The sequence below is a fragment of the Trichomycterus rosablanca genome, chromosome 9 (genome assembly GCF_030014385.1).
Source record: "Trichomycterus rosablanca isolate fTriRos1 chromosome 9, fTriRos1.hap1, whole genome shotgun sequence".
In the NCBI taxonomy this organism is placed as follows: domain Eukaryota; kingdom Metazoa; phylum Chordata; class Actinopteri; order Siluriformes; family Trichomycteridae; genus Trichomycterus; species Trichomycterus rosablanca.
Genome location: NC_085996.1, coordinates 2,677,863 through 2,692,315, shown reverse-complemented (window position 1 = coordinate 2,692,315; position 14,453 = coordinate 2,677,863). Strand labels below are relative to the sequence as shown.

The 14,453-nt window shown below is 38.9% G+C and overlaps 2 long non-coding RNA genes across 2 annotated transcripts; one reads left to right on the top strand and one right to left on the bottom strand.

Moving 5' to 3' along the window:
• Positions 1-3,088: 3,088 nt before the first annotated feature.
• Positions 3,089-5,743, top strand: LOC134320287 (uncharacterized). Its single transcript, XR_010013642.1, has 2 exons — positions 3,089-3,431; positions 4,416-5,743. It is a non-coding gene; the product is annotated as an uncharacterized LOC134320287 (long non-coding RNA).
• Positions 5,744-7,750: 2,007 nt separating this feature from the next.
• LOC134319736 (uncharacterized) lies at positions 7,751-8,737 on the bottom strand. The gene is made up of 3 exons (XR_010013563.1): positions 8,636-8,737; positions 7,944-8,099; positions 7,751-7,837 (listed from the first exon to the last, which is right to left on the bottom strand). It is a non-coding gene; the product is annotated as an uncharacterized LOC134319736 (long non-coding RNA).
• Positions 8,738-14,453: the final 5,716 nt, after the last annotated feature.

Genomic DNA, 14,453 nt, shown 5'->3' with positions numbered 1-14,453 from the left:
TCCCCCAGGGGTCAGTCCTGGGCCCCGTCCTTTTCACCCTATACATGCTTCCCCTTGGCCAAATTATAAAACGCTATGGAGTTTCATTTCACTGCTACGCTGATGATATACAACTTTACATGAAAATTGACACAAATTCCCTCCATTCTGCTGCTCCCTCATCATCATCTTCATCAGCATCTCTTTCAATACTCTCTGCCTGCCTGGAGGAGATAAGTTTGTGGATGAAACACAACTTTCTTCAGCTAAATAGTGCAAAAACTGAAGTGATGTTGGTTGGCACCTCACTCCAGACCCAGTCATCCCCTATAACCAGTATTACACTGGCTGGTCATACTATTTCTCCCTCTTCAACGGTTATCAATCTTGGCATAAAATTCGACCCTCAACTCACTTTTGAAGCCAATATTAAACATCTATGCAAGACCTCCTTTCATCATCTCAGAAACATTGCCAAACTTCGTCCTACCATCACCATCTCAGATGCTGAAAAGCTGGTTCACGCATTTGTTTCCTCCAGGCTGGATTACTGCAATGCACTTCTCATCGGGATTTCTACCAAGAGTCTCCAGAGATTGCAGTATATCCAGAATAGTGCTGCACGGATCCTGCTGAGAGTACGGAAACACGAGCACATTACACCTATCCTTCTTTCACTCCACTGGCTCCCTGTCTCTGCAAGGATAGAATATAAAATTTCTCTCCTTACATATCAGTGCATCTATGGAAATGCACCGCCCTACATGAAAGAACTTCTTACCCCTAAAATTTCATCCCTCCTTTCTGCAAAATCAAATCTTCTCCACATTCCCAGAACTAAACTAAGTACCATGGGTGATCGGGCTTTCTGTTCTGCTGCTCCTCGTCTATGGAATGCCCTTCCTGACCATCTGAGGGCACCACAGACGATTGAGAGTTTTAAAAAGGGTCTAAAAACTTTACTTTTTAACAGATGTTATGACTGTTAAATTAACGCTGATTTTATGATGTATGTCTCATAATGCTATGTTTATATTTGTTTTATATTTCATGTTTTATATTACTGTTTTTCTGTAGCACTTTGAGATTTGTTTTCAAATGTAAAGTGCGTTATAAATAAAATGTATTATTATTATTATTATTACATTCTGGCTTTAAAAGGAATAAATGGTGTAAAGTTTGTGCTCCTCTATTTGATTATGAGTTGATTTTCTAAGTGAAAGTAAGTGAACATGTCTTCTACAGGAAACTCTCATCTGCACATTTATTTTAAAGCTGTTTATATCTAATTATTACAAATAGTGACATGTATTATTTTACTTTATGTCACTAATGTATTATATGTGCATGCACACTGTAAAAAAAAAACTGGGTGCCAAACAAATGCCAGCCACTGTGGGACAGCTCGGTGTGACTGGGCATTACTGCTGGCAGGGACACAGGGAAGAATGTGGGTATTATTTCAGACTGGTAGTGAACTCATGCTCTCTCTGGCCCTAGAGCACGAGATTTAGCTTCCCTTAAGAGCTTTAACTTCACACTTTAATAATATCGTTCACAAATGTTAGTCATGGCCGTGCATTAGGCTCTCATCCCACATGTTAACAGAGCGTGGGCATGAATTATGCATATTGATAAGGTCACCAGCAGCTCTCTGTAGGGTTGTTTGTTCTAACACACTGTTTGTTTGCTGTACAGGCGCCATGGCAGAACTCGGTGCAAAGCATTTTCTGAAGAAACACCAGGCGGAACTTATCAAAAGGACAAGAAATCCATTAGGTCTGGCTGATGTTCTGCGTGGGAAGGGCATTATTAAAGCTGAAATGTATTCTAACATCAAAAGACAGACAACCAGCCAGAAACAAATGAGAGAATTATACGAGCACCTGAACAGCGAGAAAGCCTATCAGTGTGTTTATGATTGGCTAAAAGAGAACGAGTCTGATTTAATGAAAGAACTGGGTAAGCCTGACTTTTGAGTTTTGTTTTTAAATCATAATAATAGAACTCTATTAATTGCTTCTGTGATTTTGTTCCAGCTGACGACTGTGTTTTAGATAAATACCTCTTCCCCTTACCAAGTCCTAATGGTCATTAGTTGATGGTAACCAGTAACCAATGGGCATATATAGTGATCCTTCAGAATAACACATCACTGAGTGTGAGGTCAATAAGTTTTCATGCTTTACTGAATCAAAAACCAGCCCAACATAACAAATATGGCAGTAAAACAGTAACATCAAAAGAATTTGGTCACTTTTAGCTTTAAAACTAATAATTATTAGACAAAAAAGAACATACTTGTTATGAATTGTTGCTACACCTGCCGGTTTGGAGATGGGGGGGGGATTCATCTGATCCCAGGGGTGCAAAGTTAAGCATTTTACTGGTGTAGGTTGATAACAAGTTCTGTAGAGAACTTATTCACTAAAGGAGCCGAATATTAACTGCTGGCTGTAAGAAATGACAGAATTGATCATGATCATTGGTTTGTTGGTTGATTTATTAACATTTCTAACAGAAATGAGGTTGACAATGCCGAACCAGAGAGTAAGTCACAGTAAAACTCTGACCTATAGGGCTGAGGTCCCCAATCTTTTTTGCACCATGGACCGGTTTTATTTAAGACATAATGTCACGGACTGGCAGGGTGGGAGGATTTAAAATAAAATAACTATGTAACTGTGTAATAACTAACTCACAATAATGGAAAATCAGCTTTTTTCAATGCAACAAGATGTAGCTCCCACCTAGTGGTGATAGGAGGCAATAGCGCCTGAAGTGTGTTGAAAATTGGCGCAGTGTTTTCATTGCTATTGTAGCGTCTCTAATTATTTTTTCTTTCTGTGCGGCCCAGTAATAAATGACCCACAGACTGGTAGCGGTCTGCGGCCCAGTGGCTGGGGACCACTGCTGTAGGGCACTATTAGGCCACAAGTTTGTGGACACTCGACCATGAGATTATTGGACTGCCTATAGGCACTGATGTTGAACAAGAGGGCCTCAGTGTTCCAGTGCATCTCAAAGGTGTTCAGTGGGGTTAGGGACAGAGCTGTGTACAGGCCACTGGAGTCTGTACACAGCAAACACAGAAATTCTGGAACAGTCTTTTCTAGGGGTGGGTTTATAAAATTGATTTTTCGATTCGAATCAATCTTTATTTGAACGATCCGATATCGATTCATATAAACTCGAGATCGATCTTTTAAATACGCCCCTTTTTTACGGTGCACACGGAAATCTGTTACCCCCTTTAATCTCGCGTGACCAGCCAGTGTTTTTTTGCGCAACGAGATCTGACCTGCACATCAGTTCAGCATGGCAGAAGCTCAAGTTATGCCTGGTTCACACTACATGATTCTAGCCCTGATTTTCGCTCGGTGACGGGTCGGTGCTGGATTCGGGAGGAACTCGGTGTTCGCTCTGCGATCAAAACTCGGCTCTCAATCAATGTGAGAAACAGCGAGGGGAAACACAGGGGCGAGGTTGTAAACAGGTGGTTCAGGAGCGCAATATAGTTTCTATCAGAATACATCAGCACACGCGAGTTTTACAGTATTTCTGACCTGATCGTTCTCTACAAAACAAAATATTTATTAACCTCCAACTCACTATAGAACAAGCCATGCTGCTCGTGTTGCCAAATCCACTCAGATTCATTTATTTCATCGGCGCACAAACTTTCATCTCTCGCTACTTGTTGATGTGCATGTTTGGACGTGGTATCATTAAACCTTTCATCACTTCTCACGTGTGTTTTCGTGACAGAACGTAGTTTTGGAGAGCAGAGAAGCTCACCTGTGATTCCCCCTGGTGATAGATGGTGTAGTGTAAAACCCCCCATCGCCGATCAGTCGTGTAGTGTGAACATTACAGCGACCAGGTGTTAATCAGAGTGTCGTGTCGTGTAAACTTGGCATAAGCTGTTCAACAGCCAGGTGTATGTTTACATTACATTTACAATGTTGTAGCGTGTCAGACATATAAAATAATAATAAAAAATGAATGTTACTGTTTTCTGTTTTGGAGTAATTATTTATGTAAACAAAATACACAAATATTTTTATTAATGAAAATATTATGTTCTTTGTACAATTATCACATTCGTTCTCTGAACATCTGTACATATTTAAACAAAACCTGTTAATGTAACTCAAATATGCCTAAATGTGTTGAATCGAAATCGAATCGAATCGAATCGGGACCTTGTGAATCGAATCGAATCGATCCAGGAAATTAGTGGCGATACCCAGCCCTACTCTTTTCCAGACATCATTTATTTCATATAACTGATTTGGCTGAAACACTTAAAGTAAATCATTAAAATACCTTTATACATTTAGTCATTTTTAGGTATATTAAGGTCTTGCTTGATGATTTGAAGGTATTTGTGATTTTTCTGTGTGTGTGTTATTTTTTCTTACATGTTTACACAGGGAAGAGGTTTAGGAGTCAAACAGAGGACGGCGTGGATGAACCAGATAACCGTCTCAATAATTCTCCAAGTAAGTAAAAACTAAATTCTTACTAACCCACTAAAATCTATTAATGCTTTAATGTCGTCATCCCATCCAGGGTATTCCTGCCTTGCACCCAGTCTTTTCTGGTGAAACCAGACCATCCGCGACCCTGACCAGGACGACAATAAAAAAATTCAAAACTACGGCAATCATTTATTAATCTGTAATTGAGCAACACAGACGGGTCACGTTTAATACATGACAGTAAAAAGAAGAATGTGTGATGTGTTACTTCCCTTAAATCTTTATTTAACTGATAAAAGTACAAAGAAAAGATTCTTAATGTTTCACTGATCAACCTCATTCTAGTTTGTAAATAGAAACACGTTTAGAATTTGATGCTGTAACTCCAAAAAAGTCAGGACGGGGGTGTGTTCCCTACCAAGTCCCATCAGCATTTTTATTAATGAGACTTTTTAATGCGTCTGGAACTGAGGACACTGATTGTTGCAGTGTTTCTTGTGGATCTGGACTGCAGGCAGGCTGGTCAAGCACACACACACTCTGTGTCTAGGAAGCCGCACTGTTGTAGTGCAGGCAGAATGAGGCCTGGTATCACCGTGCTAAAATAACTACAGACTTCCCAAGAAAAGATGCCTTGATGGTAACTTGTATCTTTGTTAAGTCCCAAAACCCTTCTCCACTTCAACATTCTGTAACTTTTATTGGAATGTGTTATAGGCATCAAATTCAGGGTTTGGGTTTCAATAATTCGGTCAAAGAAAAGAAACCATTGCAGAAAATTATTTAAAGTGTAGTACTGTCATGATATGTGTGCTGTGACAAATTATCTGCCCCTTGTCTTATATTACACTTTTTTAAGAGGTGCAAAAAAACTAAAAGTTGCAAATATGCAAAAATAAAATAAACCAGTAAGGACACAAATTCCTTTTTACGATAATGTGTTCCCTACCAGTGTTTGCAAAGCTTTGACCTTCAACTGCAGTAGCCAGTGTACAAATGAAAATCTGATACACTGTGTAAACAACTACATTATCTACATTTCAACAGATCTCAAGACCTTATCCACCATGGCCAAACTGGAAGACTGGGTCTCTGATCCTGAAAACAGCCAGAAACTGATTGATGACCTGGAGAAGAAGCTCAAACAGGGTGAAATTGAGGCTTTGAAAGATTCTCTGAAGGATAAGAAGCTGAAAAAGAGTCTGTGTCTCACTGCTAAAGAGATTAACGAGATCAGACGTAATCTAAATAATAATAATAATAAATAAGCGGTTTTAAAGCGTCTGTGGTTTTTAATACGTCGCAAAACTAAACTGCGCCGCAGATCCGAAACTCCAGAGTGAAAATTCATCCCAAGTAAATTATTCACGCCGCCGAAATCTAAAACAGGAGAAAAATTATTCTGGGACGCCGAATTTTTCATCTTCAGCATCACCTCACAGAAAGAGAGAAGAAATCTCCTTGTTTTTACGCTCACTGTCCATTTTATCAGCTCCACTTACCATATAGAAGCACTTTGTAGTTCTACAATTACTGACTGTAGTCCTTTCACCCTGTTCTTCAGTGGTCAGGACCCCCACAGAGCAGGTATTATTTAGTTGGTGGATCATTCTCAGCACTGCAGTGATACTGACATGGTGCTGGTGTGTTAGTGTGTGTTGTGCTGGTATGAGTGGATCAGACACAGCAGCGCTGCTGGAGTTTTTAAACACCTCACTGTCACTGATGGACTGAGAATAGTCCATCAACCAAATATATCCAGCCAACAGCGCCCCGTGTGCAGCGTCCTGTGACCGCTGATGAAGGTCTAGAAGATGACCGACTCAAACAGCAGCAATAGATGAGCGATCGTCTCTGACTTTACATCTACATGGTGGACCAACTAGTGTCTAATAGAGTGGACAGTGAGTGGACACGGTATTTAAAAACTCCAGCAGCGCTGCTGTGTCTGATCCGCTCCTACCAGCACAACACACACTAACACACCAGCACCATGTCAGTGTCACTGCAGTGCTGAGATCCTGCTGAGATCATCCACCACCTAAATAATACCTGCTCTGTGGGGGTCCTGGATCATCAACAGCATGAAAGCAGGTTTAAAAAGTATGCAGAGGAACAGATGGACTACAGTCAGTAATTGTAGAACTACAAAGTGCTTCTATATGGTAAGTGGAGCCAGGAAGAAACCAGGAGGTGGTTTTAATGTTATGGCTGATCGGTGTATATTAGGAATTGTGATCCTGATCTGTCCAGGCATCTGAAGAACGAATCTGAATCGTTTCCACCCAACAAACACACAGAGCTGTAATAAACATATTCAGGATGTTATTTATGATCCAGTGAGTCTGAGTTACACCAGTACAGCTATGAACCCCAGTGAAACGTAAAATAAATACAACATTTTAATATTCATTTATATTTATAAAATAACACAAGGAATAAACGACCTGAAGGAACAAAATAACACAGAAGCCCTGCACAAATACTCCTCTTATTACCAAAGAGTGTGTGATGCAGGGTTCAAACCCAGGCTACCTGTACCCGGGAGCTGAGTGGCACCCACACTACCTACTGTGCCAGTAAAAAAATATATAGAAGTACCAGTAAGGTAGAATTGTGGTAAAATCTATGTGAAATATCACATTTAATGTATACAAACGAATCAAAGATAAAGTAGAATATTATTAAACTGTTGTTCTAGGTAAAAACAAGATATAATAAAGATTATTTAACAAATAAATAAATAATTGTTTTAAATTTCATGTGGAATATAAACAAACATTTTCAGAACAAAAAAGAACAGGTTCTTACTATATAACAGGCTGCCCCGCCCATCTGAGACATACCGGCTCTCAGAAAAACAGGATCAATCAAAATCTAAAGATGAGATTTAATAAGTGACTCAACACCCCAATCCATCTAAATTACATAAATAAATAACATAAAGTAATAATAAAATCAGCCTACACATTTTTGTGAATGATCGCACTGGGCCCCAAAATGGATTTCAACTGCAATATTCTCATCAGAATTATTATTCTATTTACTGTATTTTATTACCCATATTCATTTACATGCTAACAAGTCACTGGCAATAAATTGCCAAAGAGCAGGCATATTTTGCTTTTTCACCATAGTAAAAATCCATACTGTCACAGCCCCATCATTACAATATTGATATCTGACTTGGCTGATATAGAATTTCAATAAATAGACATTGTAAAGTTTACAAAATATTAAAGATAATATCTGGGCATCTGAACCTCAAAAATAGTACTCACCACATACTCTCTAAAGAGGTTTTCTGGATCCTCGTTGAGGTACACACAAATTGCCTTGATGATACATTCTCGTCCTAAATCAACATCATCATTCTATTCAAAGGGAATAAGCAGAGCAAGTTGTTTGCTTAAAGTCTTTTTCCTTTTAATCAAATGCTACATCAACAAAGCAGTACTTTTTTCAAGGAAGCATTCTTACTTGAGCCATGGGTGCTATGATGCTCTCTAGGTGTTTGCCTATTTGTCCTCCTCTTTTTTTAAACAGAACCATCAGTTTCTCAGAGTGCACATCTAACTGAGAGAGAAATCTGGACTGAAGGGGCATGGTGGTAATCCGCTTAAATTCAGCATTTATCTAAAAACAAGAATGATTAGACATAAATGTGCTGTGAAGCAGGAATTTGGAAAGAAATACAATGAAAACGTTTGTCACCCGTTTATTTACTATAAGCAAGAGGAAGCTTAAGTTTAATTTGTACAGCAGTTCCAAAGTTCACAAATAATTAGTATTATGACCTCTGGAGCTTGGCCTGGGGGTAGTGTACGACGGGGAGTTCCTGGTGGCTATAGGCAGCCCACATAACCTGGTCAAGCTCAGCCCAAAAAGGCAACATGGGAGGATCTTGTGGACCCACTACCCAAAAAATCCAAAGTAAGGGTGTGGTGCAGTGTTTGTTGGCCACATGTTTGTTGGGCACATAAGCGGACTACATAATGACGATAATTTGTCTAAAACTAAGGGGGGCCGTCAAGCAGCCAGCAGATAATTTTACAAAAATATGCCAAATGTTTAGCTTTGTGGCAAAGCTCAACAGTTAGGCTTCATACAAACAGCTTTTGTTTTAGCTTGTTCATAACATCTCTGTGTGTAGAATGTTATAAATTACATACCTCGCTTACGTCAAAGAGTGCTGGCCATCTTGCCTGAAAGTCTTGTATCATTGGTGTATCACGAACCACTTCATGTCTCCTGTATGCAAATGTCTTTTCCATTTTCATTCTCAGTACTTCCCTGTTGTTCTTCTTCTTAACATCTGAAAGAAGCTCAACTATCACACTCTCAAGGCTCTTAACAGATTCTCCAGCAGGATAGGAGGGACAGTAGTTCACTTCAGACCTCCTAGGTTTTTTATGCCAAAAGCAGCACTTGATTTGCCCTCTGGTTTGTGCTTAAGAGAGTTTATTGTCACCTCTGGACACCCAAGCTTTCTCAAGTGAGTGCGGTAGATTGCCAGTTTATTCTTCAAGCTAGCTTTCCATCCAGCAAATCCAGTGAGGGAGCCTTTCTCAGTCAGGCAAGGATGCTTTGAGATGAGGGCCTCTCCAACAGTGTTAAACTCTTTATCAGTGACATAAACGTAACTATTTCTTGCACCAGGCCGTCAGGAATGTTTGACTTCAGTTTTGGATCTGGAATAAGCAATGTACCATTTTCCTTGTAAGCTGCATTGCCCTGATGAAGTGTTAACTCTGCATCATAACAAAACTTAGGAACATGAAAGATTTTAGGCCAAAATGACCGAGAGCTTGATGACGATGACTGGTGAAGAGAGTATATCTGTGTCATCACTAGACAGAGATGAGGATTCATCAACCGAGCGATGGGCAGTAGCTGAGGTAAAAGAGATATTAGCACAGTGGGGAGCTGAAGCGTCACTTATGGGAATTACTCTGATTGTCCCTCTATCCTGTACTTCATCAACTGAAGTAAGGTTCATAAACTCATTTCCAAATAGTGCATCCATAAATTGAAGCCTAAAATTAAAGTGAACTTCACACTGTCTTTGTACCTCATCAACAAGTTCTTTAATAGATTCAGGAAGTCCATTTTGGAAAGTTATCCTCTGACTGCTGTTGTCACCCAGGATAACTCTGATTAGGTTAAAGCATAATTACTTATTATTTTAGGTTAATCAGATTTTTTATTTTATTTATTTATTTTTATTGTATTGAAACAACCATGTATTGAATAGGATGTCAGGTTTCTCATTTTTAAACTGATTCTAGCCCAGGCTTTTATTTTGTAGTCAAATCATAAAACATCATCAACTACTCCACTTATCCTTTTAGGGTCATGGTGGCAATAGGGCAAGCAAAAAACCCAGATGTTTCTGCCAGGGGCCCCTTCCCCCACACTGTGCCCAACAAACACTGCACCACACCCTTAATCTGGATCTTGCGGGTAGTGGGTCCACAACATCCTCCCACGTTGCCTTTTTGGGTTGAGCTCGGCCAGGGTTAAATGGGCTGCCTAGCCACCAGAAACTCGTTGTTGGACACTACCCCCATGCCAAGCTCCAGGGGTAGGTCCTGGTAACCCTTTCCTGGGCAGGGCACACAGTGTGCTCTCCTTTGGGTTCATAAGGGCGAAATATGGATCGTGTTTGTTTGGATCTTCACTCCAGACCTGTTCACCTTGGGAGACCCTACTGGGAGCTCTTGGCAACCTAGCCCTGGAGTTCATTAGATCACACAAGCCAACAAAATTGCATATATGTACAAAACAGAACACTTTTAATGACAACTTTGGGGAGGGTTAACCAACCTTTAATAATGATATGCCTTTTTAAGGTCACCATACGGCTTGATCCAACCATGTAACAGGCCAGTGGATATGTGTCAGTGAGTTCACTGAGTGCCACAAGTTTTATTTCTCTGGACGGGGACAAGCTTAGTTCAAAGGCTCTGTAGTGTTCACTGTACCACCCACACAGAACTTTTACAATAAAAAACAGACTCTCATGTATTACACACATCTGAATAATTTCAGCAAACTCTGGTAATCCACCTGCTGATCCATGGACAACTATCATGCCATTGCTGTAGGCTATGCCACTACTTGATGCATTCTTGGCAAGATGAACTTCAGACATGCTAGGGCATTTTAGCCTAATAGCCTCAGCCACTTCCTCCTTCAGTACATCAACTGGAACTGTGGATACATTAGATACATTTAGGCTAGATGTACCATAGGATGGTGAGTTTATGTGAAAAGCAATCATCATTTGATGTTTTGAAGCCAAAGTAAGAGGTATATTCTTAAAGCAACTGGTGTGTTGCACAATGTTCTTAAAGAAGCCATGCTTGGCTTCAAATCGCATTGTCCAAACTGCAACTACTGGTCCAAAACATCTTATCATCTGAAGGATAGTGCTCAAGATAGTGGTGCTTCGGTAGAATTCGGACATCAGGGAACAGCTCTTGGTACTGTCGTGGCGAAAATACTTTTCCGCGATAATAACCAAACCAGACCAGTTTGCCTTAGGAATTAAGAATACCCTTTATTCTTAAGAACGTAACGCCGGCAGGAAGGCTTCAGAACAGATCTGACAAAACCTTCCTCGAGATGTTAACACTTGTGTCTTTTATACTTTCAACATCAAATACATACAGTTCGTATCCCATTGACTAATTCCCCATGCATTGTTCAAGAGAATCAAGAGACCCCCCCAGGGTGAAACAGATGTATAAACTTCAAAAACGAGCCCAGTTGTAAATTCCAGACCCCCCATGAGTGAATCCTGTCCCTGGTGTTACCTTCCAGTCGTAAACTTCAGTTGTAAACCATTTGTTAGCTCCTAAATTACCCCATACACATCATAAACCTTACAACAATTAAAATCACACAAGTTAATACATATATACATATATACACAAATTATTATATACATAAAATCCAGCACAATTTTTTTTTTTAAGGTAACTAAATATTACTGAGTTTGTTCAGGAAATAAGAAATACAATGTACAGATGTAAATCGTAGTAGTCATCTTTAACTGCTTAGATCAGGTGTGTGAATTTTCCTGCAGTGTGAACAATGAATCCAGGAATCTCTCTCAGCTACTCGAACCGCAGTCTAAGCAGTTAGCAGCACTTGAAATAATCCTGTCCATCTTTCCATGTTCTACCCGGTTCATCTGAGATAATTCACAATTCACCACTACCCATCGGTTTCAGGCTATGTAGAAGTCCCTCAGCTGGTTTGGGTAAAGAATCCTTCACCTTCCTGTGAACAAAATTCAGAATAGAAAGCAAAGTGACAGTAACCAAGCATTACATTTTCCTTTTGGCCTGTGTTTAATTGTTCAGAATTATTTGATCCTATGCCTGTGTAGGGGTCATCCAAATAGAATTTCAAAAGGCCTAAAGCCATGTTTCGGTGTTTATCTCATCCTCATCTGCATGAGAATTATTGAAAAGGCCTTTGTCCTCTGTTTGTTAGTTTCAGCACTTAGTCTATTTTATTTTATTTTATTATTATTACTATTATATCTATATATATATTTTTTTTTAACAGTGCCCATTTCCCTAACCACAGCTCCTCTAATAGCTGGGTGATAAACACAGTGGTATCTCAGTTCAGAAGGTTTATCAAAGACAGGATGTCCTGCACTAAGAGCCTTTGTTGCATTTGGCAAATTTAGTTTTGCATAAATTGTTTAATTGGTGTTTCCCTCCCCCTTTTTTCTCTCTGACACATGGTCCTACACATGGGTCAATTTGGTATAGTACAGTAAAGTAATTTAGGAAGGCATGTTTTCCCTCTGAATGTATTTCTCCTGTTGGAAAACACAAAATTGAATGTTAGTTAAATCAAAATCCGGTGTGATCTGGACCTATAAACTAATAGTTTGTTAGTAAGCAGTGGCGGTGTGCAGCTGCTTTGTCAGCACTGTCAACTCTGGCATTGTCCTGTGAAATTGGGACAAAAAACATTAACATTTACAAACAGTCATTTGTTTGGGCCATAGAACTGCATCCACAAGTTATGCAACAAGGTAATGGTGGGCATTTTTCAAAACTAGTCAAAAACCTCTCTCTCATCAAATACAATTGTGTTCAATTCCTATGAAACACGTAGTTCATAAACACGTAAGCAGTTTTGCTTTCACTTTCTATAAGCTGTCATTAAAACCTGTAGTTCAGCAGCTTGAGCCAATAAATTGGATAGGAGGGACAAATGATATAAAAATATCACGTGTTAAAATTTCAGCTAAGCCCACTTGTTTCCTGTCTGTTGCAGCATCCGTGGAAGCAATTCTATCCACAAACAGCTCCAATTCAGTATTCTAATCAGGCCTAGAAGAAATAAGATTAGAATAATACAGTCACAAGGTTCACCATCTCCTGCAATTAGTGAAAAGAGCGTGGGATTAAGCACATTAAGGCATATGAGAATAATGTTTATTTTAGGGACTACAATGTAGTTTTTTATTCAATCACTGTTAAGTTGATAAGTGAAAAGTTCTCCTTTTAGTTAAAACAAAAACATCATTCAGCACCAACAGGGTTTAGATATGAGTAACCCTCATGATCACATGGTATAACTACAGCCTTTTCTGCAGCAGACAAAAAGAAAGTTAAAACTACTAAGTTATCACCATGAAATTGTACAAGGACAAAAACCATGGTCCACCTTTCTTGAACAACTTTTTTAGCTTCAGGTGTCCTTTGAATATGACTATGGGCTTTTAGGTCCAATGTCACATAACAGAGCCTCAAGAACATAAAAATAAAAAATATGGCACCAAAAAGAGCACAATGGCACCAAAAAGAGCACATACTCAGAAAAGTATGTCAAGTATGTAAATATCATTTTACCCTGAAAAAAAAATCATCATCCAAAAAATTTTTTTTTTTAAAGGTGTCTGAATTTTCCATTAAAACTAAATGCAACTCAAAATTAACTATGCTTGTGCCAAGGAATGTTAAAGAAGGCCTTAGCTAGATCAAAAACCATTTGCTATCATTTGACACCTGGCTGAGAATAGTTCACAGATTTTGGGATCCCAGATGCTCCAGAGATAACAAAATTTACTGCCTGTTTATTGCACTTAGGGATAAGTTTCTCTGGGGCATCATTTTTTTATTTTTTTTATTTGAAAACAATGTTAGCATTTAGCAACGAATGAAGAATGATCTGTAATCTAATTTTGGTTTGATTTGCACCGGTGCAGCCCCTTTTTCCAAATTTACATAATATTTATCTTTCCACTGACCTATCTTTGGTGTAATCAAAAAATGTGGCTAGTGGAATCACAGTCATTAAACACAAAACTGGCCAAACTTATTCCAAACGCGGTCAAAAACAATTATCCATGCATCGCTTCAATTTTACTGAAAAAACAGTACTGACTTCCATTCAGAAAAGGAAAAATAAAAATCTCCATCAAAAATTAGATGTACACTGGTCAATAAACCAGGAGCGCTCAAAAACTTAATCTGGTCCTTTATGCAAATAAGCAGTACAATGCAAAACATTTAAGTCTAATCCCACCAGCTAAAATTCTTTCCCTAACCAAAAAGTTTAATGATTATTTGTTTGTGTCAAAACATCAGCTACCAACTTCCATTCAGAACAATTAAGTGGACAATTTTGGCAAAATTTTCCCAGCTTTAGAAGAGATCAGACCCTGTCTTTTACAGAAATAGTGATACCTCCAGGCATTGTTTCCAATTTAATTCCAAAAGGCACACATAAGATAGCTCCCCATAAGATTCATAGGACAGATCGCAGAAATTAGGAACTGATGTTTTTAAACTCTTTGTTACTAAAACATATATGAGTAGAATGTTATGTTTTATGAATACATTAGTAGGTTGCTCCTAAGTTTATTAAAAATCTGAAATCTCTATACATGCTATTAGCTATCCAGTAGATACCTAGGTGTATGTATCATATTGGTATAATCACAATAAAATATTGGGT